Below are 20,711 nucleotides of genomic sequence, written 5' to 3'. Positions count from 1 at the left end.
TTTCAGACCCACAGGGCCCTCAGTTACTCTGAGCTGCTGCTTCATCGCCAAATGACGCAATAAAAACGCCAATGTCTTCAATGTCACTAATGGCATGAACTGAGAAGAAAGGGCTTTACAGGTGGTCCTGGAGAGGCAAAGCAGCTCCCAGCAACTACTCCGAGGCACACAGAAGAGAGACGGGGTTAGCCTAGTGTACGTGCCCAGAATCATCTGGCATAACGACAGCAGTGCGTAACAGTCTCCCTTCTGCCCATCCCTCCAAAGCAGAGGGGTGAAAAATACATCTACAGGAGGGGAGACTTGTTGAACAGAAATCTAATTGCACACATTCCTCCTTCAACATCAGACCTCCCTTTTACACTACATTGGTGTAACAGTGTACTGACTGATACCGCTAACGTGATTTTCAGACTTTTGCATTTAAGGTACCACGTGAGCCAGCTATCAATACTGCCATGAGTTACTTTTATCCTTTCAAACTCTAAAGGCCAGAAGTGACTGGCATGCTTGCAAGGACAGTGCTTTTCTTCATTTTTTAATAAATGTGTCAGTTTCTGAACATTCACAGTCCTGGGCCGATAACATTTTTTGTTGGTTGTGTACTCATTGCTCAGCTGGTTACAGCCAGCAGATAAATGGGTGAGGAGAAAGAGCCCAGTGTGAGCCTTCTTGACTATTACTCTTTATTGGAACTGAGGTTCACCTCTTTTCCTGCATAATAGGCCTATGTAGAGAGAAAAACAAATCCCGATTCCTTTGAAAAAACATTTTTCTTTAATCTCCCTTAGATCAGGCAATTTCCAGATGATTGTTTCTTCACTGCCTGAATTTCTAGATGGATTTCCACTGGGCATTATATAAGCTCTCTCACTTTTAATAGGTGATACATAATATTTAGTATGAAGGCTGCATACATATAGAGACATTATGCTACTAAGGTATACTACAGCTCTACCTTCAAATGTTTTGGTATAATCAAGTACTTCATCACTCTCCTAGCTCCTCAGTGGCACACTCCCACCACTCCTTGGGTTTTTTCACCTCCCTTTCATGACATCTGTTCCTTCCTCACAGGTACCTTTTCTGAATTATAGGCTGTCTGAAGTGTTCATTCAGTCCTACAATCCCATTCTTGTTCTAGTTCGATAGTCTTCAGAATTATTTCCTTCAGGAGCTGGAGGCAATTATTTAGTGAGCCTGCCATTATATTTGCCCCTTGCATTTTAAGCATCTAGAACAAAGCGTATAGAAGATTGAGTTACAAAGTTTTGAACTTGTTCTGTGATAAATCTTTTCCAGGGTGAGGGATGGTAACTCGTATCTGGAAAAGATAATCCTTAAGAATGCAAGAATCCAAAACAATTAGCACGTGTTAAGCTAGGTCACATACTATGTTATATTTTAAAAGAACAGAGAACTAAAAGTTTTAGATAAAGGTAACAAGATCCGCACCACAATTCTGTAAAGCTTTTGTAATATGCAAGAATCTTTTCTTGCCAATATACAGACAAAAATAGTCAAACAAACAGTTACTTATAGGCACAAATATTTAAAGGTTCAGGCCATAATGAATGGAGCATAACAGACTCAATGCAATTTTATTTAAATATTGTAGCCATGCAGAAGTCTGTTAGCTTCAATTTTACCTACTTTCTTATCGCAGGCAGCTTTTCAATTTGCCGAAGTCTCAGGTTTTAGAATTTCTAATACACAAGCAACAAACAAACTATTGTTTTTAAGCACAGACCAAATCAACTTTGACAAAAATGTCCTTATAACTGACCACTGGTATGTACATCTCAAGTGTTCATTGTATTTTCCTCTCTTTTGTAAACAAATTGGAGGCTATATTTCTGTTTGAAGACAAATAGATTCCCCTGGAAAAGTGCAACTTAAGAACATACCCATGAGTAAAACAATTCTACAGCAACAACAAACTTTTCAAAAGAGGCCTTGAAAATAATAATAAAATTAACAGCAAAGTAAAATGGGTAGAGGAAAGCACAAAATACTTTTAAAGGTTGCTGAAAGACAATCAAACTGCTAAGGCAGATAAGAAAAAGGCAAGATTATTTAGATTTAATTCAAATTAAATCCACAGTAAACTGGAAATCTGATTTGCTGCATTCTCCCAACAATTCTAACTACTGATCCTGTTTGACTTTACCAATGCAAGATGAGCATTTGCATCGAAGCAGCAAACAGTAATGCTGAGCCTGCCCTTAGTGCGTTTGGAAAGCGACTCAGGAACAACCCAAAGAAAACCAGTAACTCCATAGATCACATTTATGATCACAAAGCATTTGCTTAATTCCAGCTTAACAGTGACCTCTTCACCTAAAGCACTTTGCCAAAAGTTTCGCTTTTTAACATCAAAGAAGTTCCTAGCTTGCTTTGCTAAGTGAATGCTTTCTTTAAATAGGGGTTGACAGCGGTCAGGTCTGGACAGCAGTCAGCCATTGCAGTATATAGGCTTCAGTCAACACAGGCAGGACAGGGGAAGTCTGGTAAAAAAAATAAAATAAAAATCTGAGTCTTGCATACAATGGGGGAAAACCCACAACAAACCAGAGATGAAATATTTCTATTCAGTCAGAAGGTAAAGATGACAAATGAAACAGAAGAATGTATAACTTATCTGAGGTTTGAGCAAAGACTCCAATAAAAAGGAGAGTGATATTGAAACCTTCAGGAGAATCTCATAGGTGTCCAAAATTAAGCTATGCTGAAATAGTCAAAGTTTGCCAGAAAGAGAAGTCATAGCCCTAGAATAAAGTTTATTGAGGATGGAAAATATTTCAAAATTCAATAAGGAATCCAAAGCTCTACAGAAAGAGATACTTTGACATGGGTAGCAACACTGAGAAGTACCCACCAAGCACCATGTTTCGGGTAATTCCTCGTTAGCACATACTTTGCCTGCTACTTTTATTCCTCTGAAAACACTGGTTTACCTTTATAAGGTAGTATTCGCTTTATTTTTCCAGTTTTAACATCAAGGATGGCAGGTCAGCATATGAACCTTTTTATTTATTGAATACTATACCTCCTGGAAATGGTAGCATATTAGTTTGAACACTATATATACAAAACTCTGTCAGTCACAGCAATTAAACAAAAGCTCTTTAAATCTTAATTCTTCATTAAAATAACAGGTGGAAATGGTTGTATAGTACTTTTGGATATTAGAGTGACTAATCTGGTCATTACTCTGGAAAACCAATGTCTGGAATTGACAGCCAGACAATATTTTAACTAACTGTCCTGGTTTCAGCTGGGATCGAGTTAATTTTCTTCCTAGGAACTGGTACAGTCCTGTATTTGGGATTTAATATGAAAATAATGTTGATAACACACTGATGTTTAGTTGTTGCTAAGCAGTGTTTACGATTAAGTCAAGGACTTCTCAGCTTCCCGGGCCCTGCCAGCGAGGAGGCACGAGCCTTCTGCAGGAGGTGCACAAGAAGTTGGGAGCGGGCACAGCCAGGACAGCTGCCCCTAACTGACCAGGGGATATTCCATACCATGTGATGTCATGCTCAGCATATCAACTGGGGGGAGTTGGCCAGGGAGTGCTGTGGCTTCGGAACTAGCCGGGCATTGGTCAGCAGTTGGTGAGCAATTGTGCTCTGCATCACTTGTTTTGTATGTTCTTTTATCATTATTATTCCCTTCCTTTTCTGTCCTAGTAAACTGATCTTATCTCAGCCCACAAGGTTTACTATTTTTTGATTCTCTTCCCCCATCCCACTGGCGGGGGGAGCGAGCAAATGGCTGTGTGGCTGGTTGAGCTGCCTGCCGGGTTAAACTGCAGCAGTAAAGTACTACATTAGGACAAGTGGACAGCACTCTCAAGGAGAAAAATAAAGCGTAGTCCAAACAAATTCATAATTCAGGAAGTTCTTGTGAGTGACAGGGAAACAGAAGATGTGATCTGTATACATGAAAAGAAAGGAGCGTGAACAGGAATATGCAAATACCTTTCAGACAGGTACTGCTGGAAGAGGCTACCTGCTCCCTTTTCAGAGTGATGCTGCCCCACGGATGGGTGCAGAAACCAGCAGCTACAGTCATTGGCATGGAAAAGTGTAACTGAACTGCTGTATCACATCCAGGAGCAGAGCGCGCAAAACTACTGTCAGCAAATAAAGCTGAACAGAATTAAGGAACTGCTGAAACAAATGAAAGGAGATTACTTTTTTTCCTCCCAACAAAATAAAATAAAAAAAAAGTGGCACGTTCCCCATGCATAAACCATGGTTTATAGTCTTGCTAACTGCTTTGAGTAGAGAACATGAATCTGCAATGACTGGAAAAGGGACAAAGAAGGAAAAAGGGAAATTTGATGAGACTCCCTTGAGGCTGAATAAAAACATTCTGAGATATCACAGTAAGCCCCCCCAAAAAACCTGAAATAATTTTTTTTTGTCCTATCAATGCAGCCATTCATGTTTAAAATCCCAGTAGAGTGACATTTCAAAAATTAACTATTATTTAGAATTCTATTATTTTAGTTTGCAAGGCTCAACAGCAGTAATTCAGTCAGTACAGTTCCCTTCTCATTGACCCTCCTCAGTATTGCGCTCTCCACGTCACACAACGAAAGAGAAACTGTGCCACCTCTCAGTGCCTTAGTTGCCACTGCAGCCACATCTAACCCGGGCAGCAGACCTCATTCGCTAAACCTACAGGGAACTAGGTCAAACACTGGACTCCAGGACACTTCCAACTACACGTCATGACAGCCAAACATGATCAAAAGTTTCCAAATATGTTTAATGTAATCACTGTTTTTAGAGTCTAATCTGCTTAAAATAAAAGATGGAGAACTGCCAAAGGCTGTTTGAAAGGAAAAAAAAAAAAAAAAACCCAAGAAAAGAAACCCCTAAGCACAGCTTATTTCATTTTTACCTTACTCCACAGTTGCCAAGTAAATGTAATAAGTCTTTGTTTTATGAAGAATCCTAAAAACAGTCCAAAAGCAATTCTATATAGCCAAAAGGTACTAAATAAATATACCTTCACTATAACACACAACTACTTTTTTGGTCCCATAAAAGCAACTCAAATTTTACATTTCATTTCTTTTGGTCTATGTGTTAACATGCAACTTGTCCCCAAATTGGAAGGGCTCTGACAAAATTACCAAGTCTTTCTTAATATCCAAAATGTTTCCCAGTTGTCCCGTTTCATACCTGTCTGTGCAACGACTTCCAGCTTATGCACAATGCTGACTTCTCTTCTGCTCCAAAAATTCTCTTTCCTCTTTTTTCTTCAAGTCTTTCTGTGAACTTCTGATTTTCTCCAGGCTGTACTCCTAACCACAACTCTCTCTTCTTTCCCTAAGAAAAGCAATGCCTGGACCTACAGGCCCAGTTCATGTACAGCATCTGCTTTCTCTACTATTATGCGTGGCTGTGGGCTTTCCTGGCACGAAAGAACTGACCAACTTGACATCTTTTTCTATAAATGTTTTCGCCCTTCAGCTCTGACATCTTCCTAGCTAAAATACTCTCATTGTCTGCCCTGGCAGAATGATATGCTTGTAATCCTAGACTTCTCTATGCTATTTTTGTCTTATTTCTTTTGAAACCTTTCTTCTCGCTTTTGTAACCTTTTTTCCCTTCTTTTAGCTGTGCATCTAATGATTTCTTCAGAGAGTATATGCAAAATATAAGCTGATTTTCCTTTGTTGCTTTCTACCTCTTCCCTATCAACAAGGCATAAGTTTTTCACTCTTCATACTTTATCCCCCTTTCGCTCCAGTAACTCTTCCTCCTCAATCTCACAGCCCTCCTCATACCGTCTTCCCCAATAGGTCACACCTGTCCTGCTCTTTTGTCTTCTAATACACTCAGCTCTTCCTGGAAGTATAACACAGTTCCTAGCAAAAAGCTCAGTAGCAGTCAATATTCCAGCCTCCTGTTTCACGCTCAGACCTGGCTTGAAAGCACAGATCATACACTGTTCAATATCCTTCCCTCCCTTGGCCCTGTTTTCTCCTGATTATCTCTTTACATCTCTAATTCTCTTCAGCGTGTTGTTCACAAGAACCTTACGGTTCAACCTTTGGAGCTCGCTCTTCTTCCATATCTGGCCTCTGAAGAGTTGAATAGGTCTCTGAATACCTCTTGGCACTTGGAGGTGAGGTTACCATACCTGTCCCAACAAGTCACAAATAAAATACCCTGCTCTGGATCCTTTCAACCAACAAGAGGGGAAAAAAAATATCTATCCTCCTCTTGACTCAAGTGACAAAAGTCTAACTATTATTACCAACCAAAAACTCTAAATCAAGTCACATACAAGTTTAATCCCACATCCAGTTTCTCATCCACTAATCTAAAAATTTGGGCTTAAAATCCCATTTTGCACCATTTCTCTTACTGGTGGATTTATGCCCTCTCTGAGCTTAGTCATTAATAAGTCTGCAGCAAAAATAATTTTTCTTGCTTTTTTCCTTTGGTCATGCTACTCTATTCTTTGCATTCACTACCTAGTTTTCCTTTCTTGGTTGCATCCAATTCCACATGAATGCAAACTTTGGAGAAACAGGTTCTGTTTACAGAAGTTTGAGGCATTTCTGTGAGAGTATAAAATGTGGAAATAATCTAAAGCTATCTGAGGCAATATCAGTTGGTTTATTCATTTCAGAACGTGCACATGTAATTCTGATTAATGTTATCAGGAATTTAACATGCGTAAGACCCCACAGTCTGTTCAACTGTCATATACTGTGGAAAAAGTCTCCTCATCCTCATAAAATTTAATTGAGGAAGGCCTTATGGTATCCAAAAGGTATATCTCAAACCTAGTTCAGAGTACTCGGAGAACTCCTCTGAATTACCAGTCTCTTCCATTTCACTGCAAATTATTGCCATTCTTTAACATTTCTAATAAAAAAAAAGTGTCATTAAAAGCAATAATGCAAGTAATGAAAAGTTCACGTTTAGGAGTATCTGGAGCTACATACATTTTACTTTTTAAAAAAATTTAACACAAAGACAGTCGAAAACAAAAGAAAAAAAAGAAAAAAGCCTTTGGGTTCCATCTCTAAAAATTAAAATCAGGTAATACGACAGCATTGCTCATGTTGTACTAAAGTACAGTCATGGTGTAGTTGCTCAACAGTTTAAATGCAAGTTTATTTTATTTATTATTAAATAATAGGTAATAGAAATAGTATGAAGAATTATACAGACAATTGTACTTCCTACTTACATACAGATAAAGTCATTCTAATAGTATCTGTTTATCTCTGGTAGTTATAAAGTACCTCTCACTGTTATGTCTTAGCTTCAGACAGCAATTAAGTCTTCTTCAGTGTGCAACTAAGCCAGCCCTAATTAAAGTCAATGGGAGCTTTTGCACATACTTAATGGCTGTTGGTTGAGGCCCAGAAGTAATTGTGTAAAGAGCATAATACGTCATTTAACGACAAATTGACTCTGCCTTGGAAAGACATATTGGAAATACATTGCAAGCCTCTCGTTCCATAACCACTTGCTGAAGCCAGATGCCCAAATGACTACTCAAGCCTTTTGATAAATAGTGAAATGCTTATGCACAAAGGACCTAATCTTGCTCTTGTTGAAGGTGATGCTGAAACTTCAAAAGAGCAAATCATACGGCCTAATGTCTATCTACCAGACACCACATTTAGCATAGAGAGCACCAAGAAATATTGACTTCATCATATACTACTACATATTAAATGCAGAATTTTTCCACAATAGCAGATCTCAAAATCTCTATAAAGATCCTGCCTACCACAACAGTCAATCATTCACATAAGAAGTTTTTAGAATCCAACTTGTCTTAAAATGTGAGTTACAGCTGCCCTCAATGTTTTTCTTTAGGTCAAATCAAATGAAGAGGCCACTATCTCACCTGAATATCGGTCAAACAAAAATGAAAGAACAAGCTAGGTTTGAAAACAAAATTTCAGTTTCAATTTTCTCAGACAAATACTATTAGCAGAGAGACTCTCTCAAAATGTAATTCAGCTACCGAAGTTCTTTTTATGAGCAGAATTGCTGGACCAAAGCTTTCCTGGAAGGGAAGGGCAGGCAAGAGAGCATTTGTCCAGCATGGCACCACCATTGGATGAAAGACACGGTGTGCAAGAGACCACCAGCTGACAGTAACATTAACATCTCCAGCGATTCACAATGAGCATATCGGCAACTAACAGCTGTTTCAGGAGATGAAACGTGGGCATTATTGACATAGCTGTACCCACGAGATACTGCTAAAAAGCACAAGGCAAGAAAGCAGAGAACTGGCAAGCTACTGTCTGCCCAAGCACGTTGTCAACATTGACTGCACTAACTACATCACTACATTGCAAACTCAGCAACGTGGAGTCAATTAAAATGCTTTTGTCTGTAGATTGTCTGTGAATTTTAATTGTTTGACAGCTGCTCAGATAAACTTAAGACACGAATATCCTGTTTCCTCTTGACAAAAGACTGAGAAGAGAAAAAAATATGTTTCTTACTCCTCCAAGTTTTGTGGAATCATCTTCAAAATATTACTGTAAAAAAGAAAATTTCATTCACATTAACATTCCCCATATAAACCTGATCATGCCCACGTCTTCTCAACAGTGGCTGATTTTTCCATCTTTGCCCCTAGGATGATCTGTCTCAATTTCTCAATCACATCGGTTCTCCTGTAAGAGTTTCTGGCTGCTATCGACATGTTTCTCAATTGCTCAATAACTAAGGCCAAGAGAACATTAAATAGTTTATATAGTCATTCCACTTAGGTCTTCCCATATTTTAGGACTTCCACATTCTCATGACTCATTTTCATTTAAGAGGTACTACTACTCATCTCACAAAAGTCTACACTCAGAAAGACCACTAGCTATTTAAATCTGACCTTCCTTTAATTAAATTATGAGTCTAATAAACAAAATAGCTGCTTTTCAATTAAACTAGGTCTTATTTTGAGTAACATAATGGCTCTTCTACTGTGATCTACAAGGCCATGACAAAGTAATCCTTAGGTAGTGTACCTAAGCCTAGGATTTTCTTTTTAATTATAACATCCCTTCACTATTTTCAATTACTTTCTCAAGCATATGCTTCCAAATCAACATCATCAGAACCTACAAAATTTACTGCATCAGTCAATATTTTGTTTCAATAGTTATCGAGATCCACTATTTAAAAAAACCAAACAAGCCACCAACCAAACACACACAAAAGTCCTCTTTCAGATGTCAACTTTTTTTTGTGCTTCTTCATTGAATTAAGGTACGCTTTCTGTGTGTTGTTTTCCTGCCTACAACAAATTTAGACATCTTAAGTTATCTCCTAATGAACTTTTGATGAAGTGTGCTGGCTTGGCTCATCAAATCTCTCAGTGCAGGTATTTTCTCCACTCCTCAAATAGGTCTATGCTTCTTCGCTGCACCATTTAACATTTTACAACATTCTTTTTTGAAAAACAAAAAATGGATATGCAGACAATAACTACTTGCTTGCTGCTATACAATACAGAACCCCCCTTAAAAACTACCTCAGCTGATGAGAGTCGAGGGGGATGGCTTGGATTTTTTGAGGTGGGTTGTTTTTTCTGGTTTTGGGTTTTGTTTGTTTGGTTTTTGGTAGTGTGGGGTTTTTTTGTTTTAAAAAACCAACAAAAACCAGACACGAGCAGTTATTCCATTCTCAACCCATAAAATGTAGCCACCCAGCCAAGCGCTGTAAAGGCACAACTGAGGGAACAGCTGAACTTCACACTGGGAGACAGGAACTTCAAACGTAATTTCTCACAGAAAAAGAGGTACACAAAGCTGTGACAAATGTAAGACTTTCTTGAGATGACCGGGGAAGTTCTTTGACAATGGCCGTGAAGCTGGAGCTGGTTCACACTGACAGAGGCTTGGTCACCTGTCTGCGGAGAGAACCACCTCCTGGCTGGCCACTGCACGCCCAGTCAGATAGAGGTGCCCGCTGGTTTTCAGTGGTCTAGCAAGTCTTACATTTTTAAGTAACAGCCAAATAATTAAGAATAGTTAACAGCTCTCTAAAGGTTATGCTGGGCGCTCTCCAAATGTCTGTCCCCCAGGGCAGACTACAAATGTAGCTTGCAGCAAGTTAACTGGCTATTAATTCAGTTAAAAATAGCACTAAAAACAGAAAGAGAAATTCCATTAAGTGTAGCACCATGCATCTGCTACTGAATCTCTACACAGCCTGAGTCTCTCTGCAGCTAGGTCACGAGGCTGGTACATATGTCCCCTTTCCTCCTAAGCAGTACTTGTTTACAGTGCTGTATAAAATATTTTAATAACATTTTTTAAAGGTACAGCAGAAGACAGTGCAAAACGTATGCCATCTCTTTCTAACCTATGCATACCCAGGGTAGAGTTTTTGACCCAGAGTATTTTCGCAGTGACTTCCCCATCCAAATCTTGCACCCAGTCTAGCAAGGACTGTAAAATATATCAGCGCTTGAAGGATACGAAGTTACATAGCAACTGTGGCCACACACGGGTCTGTCATTCTAGCACTTAAGTCCTAGGACTCTTTCCCCCACTTAAAATCTAGTTCATGCCACTTGCTAAAAACAGCACGTACTATGCACAGAGATTGAAAGGGACCATATAAAATAATGCAACATTATGCGGACAGCTTGAAAAAAATCGTCTTTGTCTGTTTGTTCTGAATGAATGTTATTCATGTGACATTTTGGACAAGATTGTAGGGATAACTGTAGTTTAATGACTAATTAGCAAACTTCTGCAGGAATAACATGGCAATGTATTAGACAAAGTGTCACATCATAGGCATGCTGGGTTTCTCCTGCCACTTCCCTTGCACTCACTGTCTCTTTTTGGGCTGGCAGAGCAGGGAGGTTGCTTACGCTACAAAAACTCATTATGTTTAGAAACAACAAACAAAATATGAGAGTAATAAATATTTACAGCAGAAAACATAAAACATGGAAGGCATAGCCTGTGGAATAATCAATCCTCTTGGACCGAGTCATTTCAGGCATGACAAAGAGCTCCATCTTCGTATCTGGCTCTCCCAGTAGCATAAGATTGAACTGGTCAACGTGCTTCCTTTCTCCGAGTGACCCTCCTGACAGGCTTTCTCTCAGTTTAATGGAGCAACTTCAGAACGAGGACAACACAGCTATCGTCCTTTCATCTGAAACTTCTACTTTCCCTCTGAAAGCGGCAAGCGAACAAATTACACTAATTGCTTTGGCACCCATAAAAAAATAAGGACGCTCACATCCTGCATACAGATAATATTCTCTTTACAGTTTAAGCTGGAATTGAGCCACTTTATTTCTTTAACAAAAGTGGTTTGCTATATGTGGTTATGTCCCTGACTATTTATTTTCTGTTTATTGGAAGCAAGCAACAAAATTGGCCTGTGAAAGAGTCTTACTGAGTATTTCATCAGTTAGTATATCTGTTTGCTCAGAGAAGAAATTAGCACTTTTATCATTACCAATCTTACCAGGACACATTGCTGTGACAGGACTTAAGGGATCAGCAATACAGCTGCTTGGAAAAACAGCAGTTTCTCCCATTTTTGGATCAAGATACTTAGCTTGATGGTTCAGACACACTGTAATACTGAACTGTAGTGATTTTTAATTTTTTTTTCTTTTTAAATAAGCTTGAGTTAACGATACTGCTAGATACTATCCATCTCTACTGCTGAATACCTGAATACCAGTTGTTTGAGAAAACTGGCAACAGGATAAAAGCATCAACTGCCTGCCCCCTCCCCCAAATAAATAATTCACACACACACACCCCCCTCTCAACTACCTGGGAAGTACCCTCTGTAGCTCGAATGGTTAGCACGCGCTTTGTTAGCTATGATGCTTATCATTTATTTAGTACACGTTGCCACAGCCGGAGGAAGAAAAGTTTAAAAATAATGTCAATAGACAAAGGATCATACTCAGAGTCATCTACCTAACCTTGTTGTTCTCCCCGAGGTGAAAGCATATATGAATTCATTCAGGGCCATTCTATTATATATGCGGGGAAGTGTCTATCAAACACAGAATGAAAAGGAGTTACTCCCTACGCAAGGTCTGAAGGATCATGTCTAATAACTAGAGGTTTAATTTCAAGATTTCAGAATTTCTTATTTAAAAAGTACCTGAAGCAAAGTCTAAACGGGGAATGATAAGAGAAGTAATTGGTGTACCAATTTGAGTACTGTGTCCTGCGTCTGATAGGAAGCACAATACATCTTGTATTAAAGATTAGGACAACAAGTGTAAGCCACCCCAGTAAAAAAGCAGTACAATAGCTAGTAGAGATAGTGCCAGCATTAACTCTGAATTTCCTGATTGCTGTCAGCCACTTTCACAGCAAGTCTTTTCGATGTATTCTCTAATTTCCTTGACATTAAAAGGAAGCTTTAGAGGGAGAGGTTGAGAAGTTATTAGTTTGAGGCTTAAATGATCATCCTCTTTCAATTTCTCTTTTTTCTTTCCTTCCTTCACTTTACAAGTTTCACTGTGGGATTCTTCCTATCTCTTTAAAAAGTACATCTGCCCCCATTATAACCTTATCTTCTCTTCCTCAGTTGTAAACTTTTTTTACTCTTTTCCTTATGACTCCTTTGCTCCCCTATACCTCATTCCTCCCCTTAAAATAATCTTTCTTGTTCTCTATTTTCTTTCCCCATCATATCAAATTTATTCATGTCTACCAAGTATTCAGGCAACTACTTTTATCAGATATTTCAGTATTGGTGTGGCAGGGGAGCTCAAGGGAGGACTTCCCATTCATTTGTAAAATTGCTATAAGCGGCAATAAGGAAGAGCTGTGCTAGACTTCTCCCCCTTGTTACACTATGAGAAAATAGCTGGGAGAGAGAATAGCATCACAGCCCCCAACTATGCAGTGGTTTTAAGTCATTTAGGACCTTGGTTCAGTTAAAGCAGGTCAGAAATAGACAACTAAGAATGAGGGAACCAGCTACAGGTCCCTTTATCTACCCTTACTTGTTCATGGTAAATCCAGCCCCCAACAATTCATCGCTTCTTTTGGTTTTAAGCAAGATCTACCCTTGCTGGTCTATCGCCTAATGACAGAACTTCTCTACAAAGACTTTTCTTTAAAAGTGGCATATGAATATATCACAGCAGCACCTCTCAAGCATATATTTGTATATTTGAGCTACTCCTCCATTGTTATACCAGCACGTTTAAAAAATGCAAGAGTAGTTTCATCAACTAAAGCTGTAATGTTTCGGTAGTTTTATTCATTTCCCCATTGAGCATCAGAATCAGCAAGATGGTATGTTTTTCTTCATCTTTAATTATTTACTCTGATTTGTTAAACATTTTCAGCATGATGCACCTGAAACATGATCAGGAAGGGGAGCTCTGTAAGCAAACCATCCAGCACAGAATACATGCTTTTTTTTTTTTGATCTAAAAATATGGTGTTCCCAGTTTGCATGATTTTTTATAGGCAACCACGTATGTACTGTGATATTCTGAATACAGCACATCTTCCTTGCCCATAATAAAGGGTTGCATATTTTCATTTTGATTGCCTGGAATGAGAACAGAAATGTGTAAGGAACTAATGGGTTTATTCAGTCACAGTCATAAGTTCGGACCTTCTCAAAGGCTTGTTCTGCTTGCGCAGTCATGCTGTTAAATTATCTTTCATTATTAATATAGCTCCTATTAGTAGCTGTGCTCAGCAAAATATTTCTTTTAATTTGCACATAATGTGAGAAATTGAAAAAGTGTTTTGACAATATTAACCAGTTCATTTTATCCCTAGAATGTAATAATTTGCTTCCACAATAGTAGACCAAAGATCATGCATGTGATGACTGACAGTGGGAGCATGAGGACAACTGACAGATAGGGAAGAGGCATAAGTCAAAGCTACCTCTTGATTAAAAAAAAAAAAACCAACTTCCATTTTAATAATTTAAGATACTATGTTTTAATCTGTGCAGTTGTATTTTCACTCAACTTTAATTTGAGTCAATAAACAAACATGCAAGTTACACAATTCCATCAGACTACACTTGATACAATGCACTGACAGTGCCAAAGGCAAATTAGAAAAAGAAAAAATATCACTAGAAAACACAGAAGAAAAAGTATCAGAGAACTCTAGCAATTGTTAAAACACTAAGACTGGATCACCACCAGCTCCAAATTCAGTACTGCCTTTGGGTATGGGCTTTTCTTCCCTAGAAGCTATTTTTCTCCCTCTCTAATACCCTAGAGATTCAGAGTGAAAAAAGACCCAACTGAAGTCAGTTTTGTCATTCTCCTTAAAGATAAGATCTCAGCTCTGATTTTTATATTACATGCTATAGAATAGCATAGAATTTATTTAGCAAATACAATTAAAGTGATTTATGGCATGTGAAGTATTTTTTTAATGAAGACCTAAAGTTTCCCGAAATTCGTATTTGCTGAACCTTTCCTTGGAATAGGCACATTTGGTCACAGACTTCTGACAATATCTGGATATTTCCAAGTTACTGTGAGAGCAAGGAGGAGACACAAACATTGAGACTTACCAGTACCCATCTCCTTCCTTCTTAAGTGGATGGGCAAATTCCTTAAAATGGCAGCGTTATGCTTCTGCATGCAAGCTTCTTTCTTCCCTCCCTCACGGGTTTTCTGTAGCTTCACAGGGTTGTCTTAGATACAGGCAATCTTTTCTGAGACAAAGAGATGATTTCTCACAGTCAGAGAGATATAATTAGGTTTACCAGGGATAGATTCTGCTACCTTATTCCACATACACCAGAAGTCAGTAAGTAGATGAGACCTCAAAATGATTTATCACCTGAAAGCAAGCTGATGGTGGAGCATTGCTGTACGTGAGGGTGAAGAGAAAGCAGCAATGTGTACACGAAGTTCTTCCAGTATGAGCAGTTTTTCACTTGTCAAAAATCAATTTCACATGCCATCCTGCTTTCTGCTCATCCGGCTTTGTTAGCTCCTTTTAGAGTTTATACCGAGCCTCAGAACTACAGATCACAATGGATGTGTCAGTGGGATTGTATCTGCTTACGTCAATAATGACTTTGATCTGCTGTCTTCAGACATTACCTAAATGTTTACCGTATAATTTCCTCCTGAAGGAGGACACGAAGTGTGCAATAGTCTAGATGCTATACAGTGCTTTGCACAGATAACCACTGACCTTATAATACACCTGTAACCTCTTTGTATTCAGCTCCCTTCCTCTATGACTGTGCTTCCTTACTAGCTTGTACAAAATGTAATCTCCAAGCAGAGAGGTTAGAACTGTGTTACACTGCACACTTGCTTTCAGCAATAGAGGAAATGTTGAAAAGCACCTATTGATTGCATGCAAAGTGCATGACTACAATTTCCATATTTTAGTCTAGGATCTAAATTCTTTAGCAGATCAAAAAGTACTATGGAAGTTTGATAAAAATGCAAGACCTGCATATGCAAAAGTGACGTTTCTAAGCAGTCCTTGGTGTTGTCTGTTGATCATTGAATTTTCACCCTCAGTTACCAGAGTGTATGTGTTACGCAGGCCCTGTAGACCACATAAACCATTTGTGTGGTGAGTCAAGTAGTCATGAGAAATGTCAGTTCTGCGCACTAAGTTAGCAGAATAGAATATTTATTCTCCTACTCCAAATATGGCTCCTTTTTCTCCCATAACATCCATTCTTGCCATATGGAAGAAGCATGAGTTTATTCTGTGCTTAAAATAAGACCTTCATCCTTTTCTCCATGAGCCTGGTACTAGGTATACATACATGTACAAAATAAAACACAGTTCAGACTCACTCATAGTATGGAAGATTTATACTCAAAGGCTGACAGCACTTTTATATGTCCCCTACTTCGATAAATATTGCAATGATAAACTCAAAAGAAAGCCTGTAGCATATTATTCACAATCAGTAATCAGATTTTTCTTGTTTGTGTATACAGCTGCACACATACTGAATACAAAGAAACGGCTGAATAACAGTACGTCTGCCAAAATATGAAGATGCAACAGTTAATATTTTTACATTACAGCAGGAATATAGTATAGTATAGCATCTTGCATCTTAAAATCAATTTTAGAAAGGGCAGCGTCATGCCATAAGAAGAATTATTTCTTACAGACTCTCATGTCTCTTGGGAAGAGTGCCAAGTTATTCATTCTATAGTTAAACAACATCAGAACACTACAGGATGAATTGTGTAGGATGCTTGTACCCACGTATTTGTAAAAATCCTCAGGAATTTCTTTCTCCTCTTACATTTCCTCTTTTAAATGCTTCAAACCCTCTCTCTACTCAAGCACTCAGTAATATGCAAGTTCCTCATAAGTTTCTTCAGCATCTGTAATATCGTCATGTGTGGGGTAAATGAATTAGGGCTTGTTCAAAGAAAGCAAATAGCTAGCACTGCAAGCTATGGCTAATTATAGTTAATAAATTTCTGCCCTTTACATTTTTTTCCTCCCTGAATAATATATATGAGATTTGGAAAGTGGAGAACAATTTTAATAGCCCTCAACTGGTTTAAAGGGTTAATGTGACATGCATCAGTATATATGCTACAGTGGCCATTTTTTGTAATTATTTTGAACTCACTTTACACACAATTGCTACAAAAAAAAAAAACCAAAAAAGCACTTCCGCTTTACTGAAATGGGTTTAGGTTCATATAAAACTAATTTGACTGCTTACCCTCAAAGAGTTTCTGCAGCCACAGATTTGGCTGGCTTTAATCAGGTCTCAGACACTATAATAAAATTCTGCCACTTATCTGGCTTCTCTCATCCTGAGACACAAAGAATTTTAAGTTTTAGAAGCATTAATTCTGCTCCTTACGCAGCTCAGAGAGGATTTGAAAGGTCTAAACTACACCAAAGGATCAGGACCAACCGATGTTATGTTGCTGTTCTGGAAAGAGTGAAGGAAAACCAAAACAAAATCCAAAAAAAACCACCAGTGAATTGAGTCAGTGGGGGAAAGCACGCAGATTTTAATGATCACCAGTTTTAATGATCTAACTAGTTTTCTGGTTTACTATCCGGACCCTCAGTACATGTGCTACTAGGTCTTTCCCTTCCTAAGTATCCCAGAGTGTGGTTACCAAAGCAAAAAGAGGTGAAGGCAGAGTGACATAACAAATTGCCCTGGCTCTATAGAAGACATGGTAAATTGTAACACCAAGTAGCATAGCCAATTAATAAGCTCAAACACAAGGCAAGGCACTCCAGAAGGAACAATGTGGACTGCTCTTTAGCTGCAGCTGGACAATATAAGCAAGCTTTAACAACTAGCTGTTGTCAACAGGGTTATTCAGCTCTCCTCTTGCACGACCTCTGCAGTTAAGCCAGTGCAGAGAGATACGAACAAGGAAAAAACTATTTTTTTTTTTTTTTTTTTGGCCTGTGCCAGTTTTCCATACTTTCAAGTCCTTGAGGTAGCTCACAATGGGTTTATGAGCAGGAAGCAGCAGAGAAGCCAGATTAGAAAGATTCCTCTTGACAGCTCCTAGGCAGTGCACCAGTTTACTTACAGCTGCCATGCTGCACCGGGGGGAACTTGCCAGCAACGCTCCCAGGGGCCAGGAGTCAGGAGTCAGCTCCCCGCTCTTGCACTGGAGGGTAATGCTTTTGCGTCCTGGCTGAAGTCAGAAGGAAGACGGAGCAAGGAAGATCTGAAAGGCATCAGAGCTTGCTACGGATGTTTTTTAAAACCAATTTTTAAAGGAGGTTCAGTGCCATTTGCTAGAATTATCTCCCGCATAGGCTTGCTTACACATTAGCTTCAATCTGAACTGCAAACATGCAGGGGAAAAAGTACTAGTACATAGAGAAATAGAATAAACAATGAAAATATAATAATGCAATTATACAAGTCAACACTAGAAAACAGTGAGAAGGTCCAGGGATGGGCAATGAAAATGACTAGAGGCATGGAAGAAGGCTTTAAAGACTAGGAATATGTAGTTTCCATAAGAGATGAATACACAAGATCTGATATAATAAAGCTAAGCAGAACAATAAATTGTGCAGAGAAGCTAAGTCAGACATTTCTCACAGAGTAAAGAAGAGATATCAGAAAATTGGAAGGCAAAAATGCAAAATTGAGGGAAGATAGTATTTTGCACAGTGCATGACTGACTTGGGGAGTTTGCTACTGGAGAAACTTGCAGCCAAGAGTTTAGTAGGACTCTGAGAGGATTAGATGTTTAAATAAATAAATAGCAAGACAGTATTGGATGTCTAGCGGAGCTTAAATAAATAAATTTAAGGATGACATAAATCCTTAGACTTCAGTCAGCTGCTTACTGACAAGGGTAAGGCATACTTGTAGTTCTATTTTAATTATTTCGGATTAGCAATGCACATTTTTAGACATTTCTCTTTGCCATTATATTTAATATTTCTATCTTGGATTCTTCACACTTATGAGAGTCACAGTATTTCAGGCTACTTTGCTTTTATTCGTTTAAATCATGTTTATGAAATGCTGGAGCCCTAGAGTACAAAAGCAGGACGAGAAATAACTGAATTCATAGGATCGCACGCAGCTGGTAACAGATGTTATCCAGTCAGTTCCACAAGGGGACCCCCTTCCCCAGCCTCCTTTGCCTACCACAAAACACAGGCAACTCGATCCTAAGACAAAAATGAGATTTTTAACACTAAAAGCTAAAATGTCAGAAACAACACTATATGGAAAAAACCAAAAGTTTCATCTATATTTTATATTCACGTGCAAATTACCAATCAAAAGAACTATTTGAAACAGCTCAACCCCACAATAAAAATGACAATAAGATCCCAGTGCTCCTAACAGAAAAGCCTCATCCCAAGTACATATCTGGCAAGATATTACCCCATAAGAAAACAAACGTATAACAAATGAATACATTCTTGCCTGTTTCTTAATTGTGAAAGCTCGTAATACAGCATTATTCTTCCACGTCAATTTTGCAGTCATCACTTCCAGCCTATGAAAGTACTCTGCGTCCTTGTTTTCCAGTTTATCGTTATACAGAGAGTGACCAAAACACAGTGGGATGCGTATGGACTTTTTTCATCCCCAAAATAAAATCAAGATTAAAAAAACCCTAATTTTCGCAGAGAAATAATCGTAACTGATGCTTACAATGCTTATTCCCATCTGTCTACATTCCAGAGTAAGACTAGCTTTCACCCAGAAAAGAGAAAAAAACAATGAACCTGTATGGATTTCCTTTATGACAAAGTATAATTATAAAATCATTACAGTCAAGGGAAAGAAGTAATTCACTAATATTTCTTTAGAGGTAATATCTTGTGTGCCCTGAAAAAAATAAGATTTCTTACTAAAATTTTAATAAGCCCTTGGGTTTTCTCTGAAATATTTAAGAATAGCTGGTAAGAAAACAATTGGAAAAGAACAGATGTTAAAACCTATGAATACATACACTTCCATATTTTAAAATAAAAACATCTTGTACTAACTGTGATTGCATATTAGACAAAAAAAGAAACAAGAAGTCTGCTCCTACTTTTATTACAAAGTACAGGAGGAGCAAACAATGTACTGTTTAACTAGATGTTCCATACTGGAAAATGTCAAGTGCTATTAAAAAAATAAGATCATTCATGTAATTTGTTTTCCATCTTTCTAAAAAAAAAATAATATTATTTTTGGCTTTACTTAGAATGTTTTATGTATAGCATGTACAGAAAAAGTTACTTTGACTACTGGCTGCAGTTGTGTATATACTTTGAAGTTTTGATAGTTCTGGTAGCTATGACCATGTCACATGCTAGACTTGATATGTATGAAGCAAACATCTTCAGAATGCAGCACGTAAATATAATTTTCCTTACTAGCTATCAGTGATGCCAAACTTCTGTTAAGATCTCTGTAAATTGAAGAGCAACTCCTTGAAGATTTTATTATTTAATTATTTATATTACCATTTCATAATAGCAATGAGAATTCATAAGAGATCACTGTACCACTCAGGTAGTTAAAGTAACACACCCTGCAGCTCATTCCCAACAACGCCGCTGACATCAGGACTATATTTCAAAGGGATTAAAGCCTGTTGTGCCTTATTGTTTAACTATACATTGACTACGGAGAACGTAAATACATAATATAATAGTGGAATACTCAAAATTCTTTTTGATCATAGAGCTCAATGGGTAACTACCACTTCCAGAAGACTGTTATTTAGAATGTATTGAATCTGTTTAAATATCTTTAGTACCTGGCTACTGAATGCCTCATTGTAAGCAATGCTGCCGTTGCTTCTAAACTAACGGCATGTCCAAGGCACAGTCTTTGAGGTGAGAGGCAGGTTCCTTATTTCTCATCTGCTGCAAGAGAGAACTCAAATCTCAGTTCTCCCAATCCCTGCATTTTTGTCTGCGGTAAAAGCTGAAGGGTCACAGCAGCATGCAGGGGCCAGTCTGGGTACGTGAAGGCACGCTTAACAGCAAAGCAAGACACTGCTGGTGCTATAGCATCGCTGCCACACGTAACCCTGGTCAACAGCTCTGCCCGGTCACAACGTCACACTGGACAAATGACAGTCTTATCTCTACAGTGGCACCAGTCAGATAAAACCATCATTTTCTAGCCAAACTGCTGGAAATCTCCCTGAATCTAGTGATGTGAATTTGACACTAGCTAGCTTACAAGCAGCAACTTTAGTAGTTCGATATATACCAACTTTAATATGAG

General features: G+C 38.3%; 1 protein-coding gene across 2 annotated transcripts in view; it reads right to left on the bottom strand.

Moving 5' to 3' along the window:
• The window catches only part of SEMA6D (semaphorin 6D), a 225,181-nt gene that overhangs the window by 187,683 nt on the left and 16,787 nt on the right, over positions 1-20,711 (bottom strand). The window contains exon 1 of one of the 2 annotated variants that reach the window (XM_054837324.1): positions 14,550-14,592. The exons of the other annotated variant lie outside the window; for it this stretch is intronic. The gene's annotated coding sequence lies outside the window, so the exon portion shown is untranslated. Of the gene's footprint in view, positions 1-14,549; positions 14,593-20,711 lie in introns of those variants that run through there. 2 annotated transcript variants of the gene reach the window in all.

Source organism: Grus americana, chromosome 10 (genome assembly GCF_028858705.1).
Source record: "Grus americana isolate bGruAme1 chromosome 10, bGruAme1.mat, whole genome shotgun sequence".
NCBI classification, from domain to species: Eukaryota; Metazoa; Chordata; class Aves; order Gruiformes; family Gruidae; genus Grus; species Grus americana.
The sequence above is the reverse complement of the archived record's forward strand: the minus strand, read 5'-3'. Positions and strand labels throughout refer to the sequence as shown.